Source organism: Aulonocara sp. 'chitande type north' Nkhata Bay, linkage group LG16 (genome assembly GCF_057382095.1).
Source record: "Aulonocara sp. 'chitande type north' Nkhata Bay isolate Kocher_YH1m ecotype deep benthic linkage group LG16, A_spYH_male_GT1.1, whole genome shotgun sequence".
NCBI classification, from domain to species: Eukaryota; Metazoa; Chordata; class Actinopteri; order Cichliformes; family Cichlidae; genus Aulonocara; species Aulonocara sp. 'chitande type north' Nkhata Bay.
Window position 1 is genome coordinate 27,596,093 of NC_141359.1, and position 7,987 is coordinate 27,604,079.

Below are 7,987 nucleotides of genomic sequence, written 5' to 3' on the forward strand. Positions count from 1 at the left end.
GGCAGGCAGCTAGAGTAAGGGAAAGCGAAGGAGTGCGAGCAAAATACCTCTGAACTACTGCCAATGCCAAAACTGACGAAAATGCTGCACCAAGTAATTACTGCATGTTTTTTTTCTCTGGGCTGTCAACACAGCGTTCACACCATACTTACAGTATTTAGACTATTTTCACCTTTTTCAGCTGTGCACCTCTTCTGCGTTTCTGTTTTGCATCGTGCTGTGAGGCAAAGGTTTATATCAACGCCACTCCCAAACCACAGATTGAAAAAGGTTTTTTTTTTTTTTACTTGCATGTTGCCATTTTTAATTTATATAATTTAGCAAGTGTAAAGTCACAGCACAGGACATGTAACACAGTCTAGCACTATCCCTAGCCCTTGAGACTAAGGCAACCCCATTTGGTTACTTTAGCACTCCTACATAGTCCACCAGTTGGCCCAGGGCAAATTTTTTTTATATATCTTATTTTTCATGACACAGGATTGTTAAGCCGTGGTTACGAGTTAAATCAAGTCCAGCTTTATCTGAAAAGAGTTTTTAGCCTTTAAAAAGTTCCAAATGTTTTTTCCTCTCTTTTTCTTTTCTTTTCCTTTTCTTTTTTTTTTTTTAGCCGTAGCCTTAATGCTCTGTGATTAGACCATTTAGTCCAAATGAATACAATCAGCCCAAACTTGTCGATACTATTAGTCAGACCTGAGAAAATCAGAGCTGCTGAATATTTGAAGAGAAATGTTTCAAACAATGCGAAGCTGAAGCTTATTGATGTGAATTAGTCCACTGATCAAAGGCACCACTGATTAGAATCATTGCAACGCACCACCCAATAACTTGGGGAGTTTGGTTTGAGTTCTGTGTCTAGAGAAAAATAAAGGGAAAAGGACCAACAATAGAATTTTGTTTTGAGCTCCAGTACTGAAGAAGCCAGTTGTTTTCTGCGAAACATGTTTTGAATTATCTTCTTTATGATGCTGGAGAATTTCCATCCACTGTGGCACTTTTACTTAATGGTTCCATGTTTGTGGTCCCTTTTAGCAAATAATTTACTGCCAATCTCTTTTTGTGCAATTGCAAACATACAAGCATATAACTAACTAATTAAGCATCACCAAGGCATTCTATTTTGGATCTATTTTAGTTGCACTTTATTCTCTGAAATGACAAGATTACAGTGTGGCTACAAAGCTCTCGACTGGATTGAAATGCACGCAATCCTGACGAGAAGAACTGTAATGTTGTCATTTAACAGCATGCCTGCAGTAGCATCATTACTACAACTGTCTGTGCATGTTCCTCAGATGCGAGGCTGATCTGATCAACTGCAACTGCAATTTATGATGACAATTTCTCGTGTTTTATTTATGCTAATAGCATCATAGGGATAATATCTCAGCCCCATCAATGTTAAGTTAATGAAACAATCATCAACTACTAACTAAAACACACTTTATAGGCATCAATATTGAACCCCTCACACTCCCACTGCTGTACTACCTGGGAAATTCAAACGTACACAGAACACTTTGTAATGCAGAACCACTCATTGCTGCTACATCTGCTCACATTTTACATATTCACGTGGATGGTGTCATCACAAATTCGTCATGCCAGCTGAGTCTGGCATACTGACAAGACGCATGTCATGGTCCACCCAGCTTTCATGTTTGAATCACAGTGAAAAGACAGACAACAGCTAGTCATCTGTTTCTGCGTTCCTATTTCTCATTGTGTGTGTGTGTGTGTGTGTGTGCATGTGTTTGATTAATGGAAAACACTCTCACAAAGAAAAACTTTTCCTTTTAATGAGTAAAGGCTCCTTCTCTGAAGGGTTTTTCTCACCGTGATGGGGAGTCACTTATCTGAACCACATGCGGAAGATATTTCAGACTCAGAATCTACTCTGCTACACAACTTGTAATCAGTAACGAAACGGCTGCATTACACCACCCACTGAGAGGCCTCAGACAGCTTCATTACTTTCCTGTCTTTAATGTTGCTTTAGAACAACAATACACATTGGAGTGAAAAACACATTTTGTTTCGACGCCTCATTAGGCTGCCCATCACGAATGTGTTTTTCCATTTTTTCCCCTTAATTTTGCCGCTCTAAAGGAAATAATAATGATATGAATGTATGAAAATGTTCTGAAGTCTTTCGTTTCAAAGCAATAATGATTATATAACTGGAAATAATTGGAAAATTATTCCTACATGGAAGAGCACTTGAGAAAAGCGTCGCTTTGCACATGACAACTTCACCCTGTGGCTTTGGATGAGTGATTGCTTTTTTTTTCTTTTTTTACATTAATTCAGCTTGATGAGAGCTAGATGAGCTCTCTGTAATGTTATGTTAAAAGGGCAGCTCATCTAATCATATATGACTCTATCTACACTTATTATCTGTTATTTCATGTGTAAATTGGAGTGCCTATAATCTGTCATTCATATATAGTAGGTTTTCCATTGGGTATGACTCATATCCGCCTGCATTTAATAAGCCAGCAGGATGACTATTTTACTAAGGATCCACCTGTGCAGTAATGAGCTGATGGAAAAGAGAGATTAAGCTGAAGTGTGTGGGAGGAGGTGTACTGTAGCAATTATCTGGAACTTGACTTTGATTTTGTAATTTGTGCTTCAGTCAGCTGTTGTCTGATAGATTTCATAGACGTGACTTAATAGGAACACAGATGGTGACTTAGAATATGAGGGTTACGACCAGAAATTTTCAGATTTTGAGCGCATAGAGCTTATAAACGTATGAGATTACAAAATACCGAGATTGAGAGATTGCAAAATATTATTATTTCACCAGCTGTTTAAATAATGATATTGACTCATAAGAAGTACCTCTGTCAGCAGAATACACTCAAAACATACGTCTAGTCACACATACTTCACACAGTGAAGTATCACTTCGTACAGCAGGCTCTGTTTACAATAGCGCTTGGGCCCATTAGCAACTCATGCTAGTGTTAACAAACACTCTGTCCGCATCCACAGTTTTCTTGGCCGTATGTTTCTGTTGAGTCGAAAAGACATTCTCAGAAAGAGTGACCAGCCCAAAAGCTGTGAAAAATAATGGGATGTGACTTCACTGCATACCTGACCCATTTTAGCAGTTTTGTTTAATTCCTCTGTGACTTTAGCACTGAGGAAAAATGATTCTTAATAAAGCAGAAAATTATGATTCAAATAAAGTCCTTGAGTGTTTTGACCCACTGGCAGTATTACATCTAAAAAACTTTACTCCCTTTCTAACAGCACTGATGCGACTTCAGAAGAAGCAGCACACCAACATGACTGTGATTCTTCTGAAAGCAGCTGAGAAATAATTCATCCAGCCAAGCCCATCAAAGAGCTTAGCAAGGTCCAAGGCCATGTGTTCTCAGTGTTGCTCAATTGAAACACATTTAATTCATGCAGAGTTATGCTGCCTTTTAAACACTTCATCTGAAAACACTGAACCTACATCTGCACTGCATCATCCCACATACCACATACAACCAAAAAATGTTATACTCATTCTCTTTTGGCTTATTAAGCCCTCCCGTTTCCTCCAAAATACCTACGTTTAAGAATCGACTTTATAGCTTTTATCCATCACTTTATTGAGCTAAAATGTCATAGCATTTAATATTTTGTAGTTATTTCTTAAATTTCTATGCTTTAATATCCTAAAGATAATGGACATATGGCAAATGGACAAAACCATCAGGCCACATACTAATTACACCTACAGGAGCAGCTCAACCATAGAAACCCATGCCTTGAAGCTACCGACACACAGTTTTTGCACTGATGTTAATGTCAGGGGGGTTTGGACCTCAGCAGTTATTGAATCAGCAGCGCACTGGGGATTTATTTCAACACTCAGGAATCCTTTTCTGTAACTTTATGTCATCTGCCATTTTTGTGGCTGAATTGCTGTGATTCCTAAATGCTATATTGCTTTGGCAATAATACCACTTACAGCTCCATTTACAACCTGTTGCAATGGTGGCATCCTATTATAATAACACGCTTGAATTCTGTGAGCTCTTAAGAATCACCCATTCTCTCACAAATGTTTATTAATGCCGACTGAATGGCTAGATGTTTGATTTTCTACACCTGAGGCGATGAAACTGAAAACATCTGAATTCAAATATTAAGCCCATGAGCCGCCCCATTTGTTGTACTGCAGTGGAGTTTCAATATGTGTTAAATAAAGACTAAATGCTATTACATGATTCAGGACTTTGCCCTTGGTATGTTATCGCAACACCTCCTGAAACTGGGTCATTACATCTGTATTGCATATGAATGTCAATTTCATTGCTGTTGATGCTTAAATTTTATCTTACCTTTGAAAGTAAGTGTCTCAAATATGTAAATCATACTTAAGGGAGAAATCAGACAAGCCCAAAAGAAAAATAATCTGTTCAGAATGAAACTGAGGTGCTGGACTGTAACACAGAGTTCAGGACGGTTCATGTCAGCATTCATTTGAATTCAACTGAGAGCCAGTGACCTCAGCATCATATTTTTACACCATGGAGACAAACAGTTACAGTATCCATCATGCGCTAATGCTGAAGCCGGACTTTGGGTGTATTACAGCACACACAGCAGCTGTACATGTGTATTTGTGTGTGTTTGAATGGTTTTGTAGAGTATATGTGATATGACTGTCACGTGTAAGCCGATGCAAAAATGAGAGCGTCTGACTGGTAGGGTGTGTTGGTCAGCTGTTAATGATGCTGTCATCTCAGGGAGGCTCCTTTCTCAAGAGAAAAGCTTACTCATGGACTAACTGGCTGGCCTACTTTTACTGAAAACTGGATCACTGCACGAAACACACACAAACAAGCACATCCACAAGGGCCCAGTAATTCTGCAGTATTTTGCGCTTACACATGCAAATTTTGGTCAGGTGCAAATCCACAAAATGGTAAATGCTTTGCTTTTTTGTAACGCCCTTTACCCTTAACACTTGTAAAAAGTGCCTCACCCATTCACCCATACTCACCAGCATTAGCAGAGGTTTCATGCAAGATGTTAGCTTGCCAGCTATAGTAGTTTTGTATTTGTTGTCTCGGCCATAAACACCTATGCACGTGGAGAGGCTCGGGGATCGCCGGACCTGCTGTTACACCTTTGATCTTTGTCTACTTTTTGATCAACATGTTGCCAAGACAACTGAGCTCAGGTTCAGTAAATCACCAGACCTGAACTGAATTTCTTTATTTATTCTTTGAATTAATTATTGGTTTATTGCTCTGTTTATGCAGTTCAGGTCAGACTCCCGAAAGACCAGCGGCTAAATACAAAACTAACAAAACAAGCTGAGAAAACAGATAATGATGCATCTGCTCAACAGAGGGCTAGAGACTGTTTTCAGCTCTCAAAACTAATCTTGTAATATGACCGCTAGTTTTTAATATTTAGACCCTAAAGGGCAATTCAGGCTTACCCACATTATTTATTTTTCTCTTCATGCAATGCTGAAGTCCAGTTCTGGAAAAAAGCTAAAAACAATAATCATTTCAATAGCCCAACCTTCCTCCCACTGTGTTTTGTGTATTAAGGCCTGATATTTAGAGCAGCGCATTAGGACATTTATTTTATTTTTATGGAAATCCGATGATCTTTAGTATGCAGATAAGATGTGTCCATTAGAGGGACAAAATTCCAAAATGTAAGTAATACTAGGGCCAGAGTCAATATTGACACTGGTTATCAGTGCTTTTTATTAATGTTACTGTGAAGGAAGGAAATTTGCTATACAGAAGAGAATGGTTAGTTGAAAGTATGAGCCGCATACTTTTGAGAGTGCTATTATGTGCTTATTTGATTGTTTTATTTTAAGGATTTAATTTTAATTTTGTAAATTAATAATAAAATAACTGAAATAAATAGTTTGTCCTGCCCACAAAAGTGCTTGGGATGCAAGGGAAACTTGGGATGAGTGTTTATTTTGGAGGAACTTTGGCCCACTCTTCTTTACAACTTTCGTTCATTCACTGGTGTTTACAAGATTTCGTTTTTGCGAAGCTCTCTTAAGGCCCCAACACAGAACTCTAGACAGGTTGAGACCATTGCAGCACCTTAATTATTTGCTTTTTTTTCAGCCATTCTGTGCTTGGGATCATTTTCCTGTCACACAGATGGCCTAACATTTCACTCCAGGATACTGTGGTATACAAACAAGCTCATAATCACAGAGCACTCATGTCTTGTGGTTGCAAAGCAAACCCAAATCATGACTCCTCCACAACTCTGCTTGTCAGCTTGCATGAGGTGTTTGTGCTGTTATACTGTGCCAAACATCTCCACTTTGGTCTCATTTGTTTTAGAAAGAAGCTGCTTTCCCTAGGCAACCTTTTCTTGTAGGACACACTCTTTTTGTAATTGGACTGTTACAAGCTTTAGCACATAGCTATCTGAGGTGTGTAGAGTTTGAGAGACAGCTCTAGAGTTTTGTTTTTTTGCAGTTTCACAGTCTGATCTTGGCTTGAATTTCAAGGGATGTCCACTCAGGGGAAGATTTTGACAATGTGTTAACATGCACTCGAATGCTACAGACCAGCAGACTGCTGGAAACTTCTACTTTCATAGAGTTGGTCACACTTGCTGATAATCTATTTATCAAGTGCATTTGATCAGCAGCAGAACTGACCCTCTTAATTCCTATGAATTCCTCCAGAAGCAAAAATAGTACTTGTAGTATTTCACAGGACTGCATAGAGTGCCCTTAAACTTTTTTTTTTGACCATGTTCTTTTGGAAGTATCAAGCCCACCATTTTGCATCCGCCTTTGTGGTTTTGTTTACTTGGTCAATATTCAATTAAATTAGATTAAAATCCTGGTTTGGCACAATGTCGCCAACCAAAAGATCTACATTTATTAAGTTATATGCTACTAAACAATAATTGATCTGACAAGTAGTACTGCTTTTCAAGTCCCTATACCATCTGTCTTGTTTTGATTGTATTTTCAGACAAAGACACTTTTGATAGAATATTTTTGGCATATGAACCTATGACCAGGCTGCAGTTTTTTTCTCCCTTCTTGTGTTTCAGTTGTATATTGTAATAATAATGCACTATTGTTACAAAATCCCACGGCCCACCTGGACTTGCCTCATGGCACACCATTTGGGAATGGTGGCGTGCCATTGTTCTGCTGTAGCGTTGCATATTTGGTGATGAAATGATCACAATCGACTAAAACAACACAGATTTACAGCACAGAATTAGATAAACACAACAAAAAGAATAGTCTGGAAAAATACGGGTCAGTGAGATGTTATAAATACAGATTATTTATTATTTTCTTTGTGAAGTAAACCAGTTTGAATCAATAAGTGTCACTGCTTGGCTCGCTGTGTCATATCTCAGCCCTGTGAAAGACCTCAGTTTCTCTGCAGTAAACTGATTAAGGCGGGTGCCTGGGAATATTGCAGAAGGGAGTGTTTCCATTGTCAATATAACTCAGCAATTTAGAAGAGAAAACATAAACTTTCACCAGATATGATAAATTCTGTGTCACGCTGGGAAAGGGACTCTTTCAAACAAACAGATGCTCTTGTGGTGTGGGAGAGCCCATAGAAACAACCATGCAACACACTCTAGGTTGATTCATGGCTGGAGAACTGCTGATTTAGTACTTAAAAATGTAATATTGTGGAAATGCTGCTTACACCCCTTGTTGCAAAAACACCCACCCACCCACACACATGCACACACATACACATTAAGCTCTTGGTTTGGCGCATGCTGTAATTATCAACATAATTTGTAGAGATGACCGTTTTTTTTTTTTTCCGGATGACAAGTTGAACCCACGCTATTCACTTTGTACCTCGCCACCCAAGACACACAGAAATGCACAGCTGCACACGAAAACTAGCACACGCTCATCAGGTGTCTGAGATAATGAGGCTCTCTCAATTCAGCAGCAGGTGAGCTTGCCTTAGGTGATCGGGGATGGAAAAGATTAGCGGAA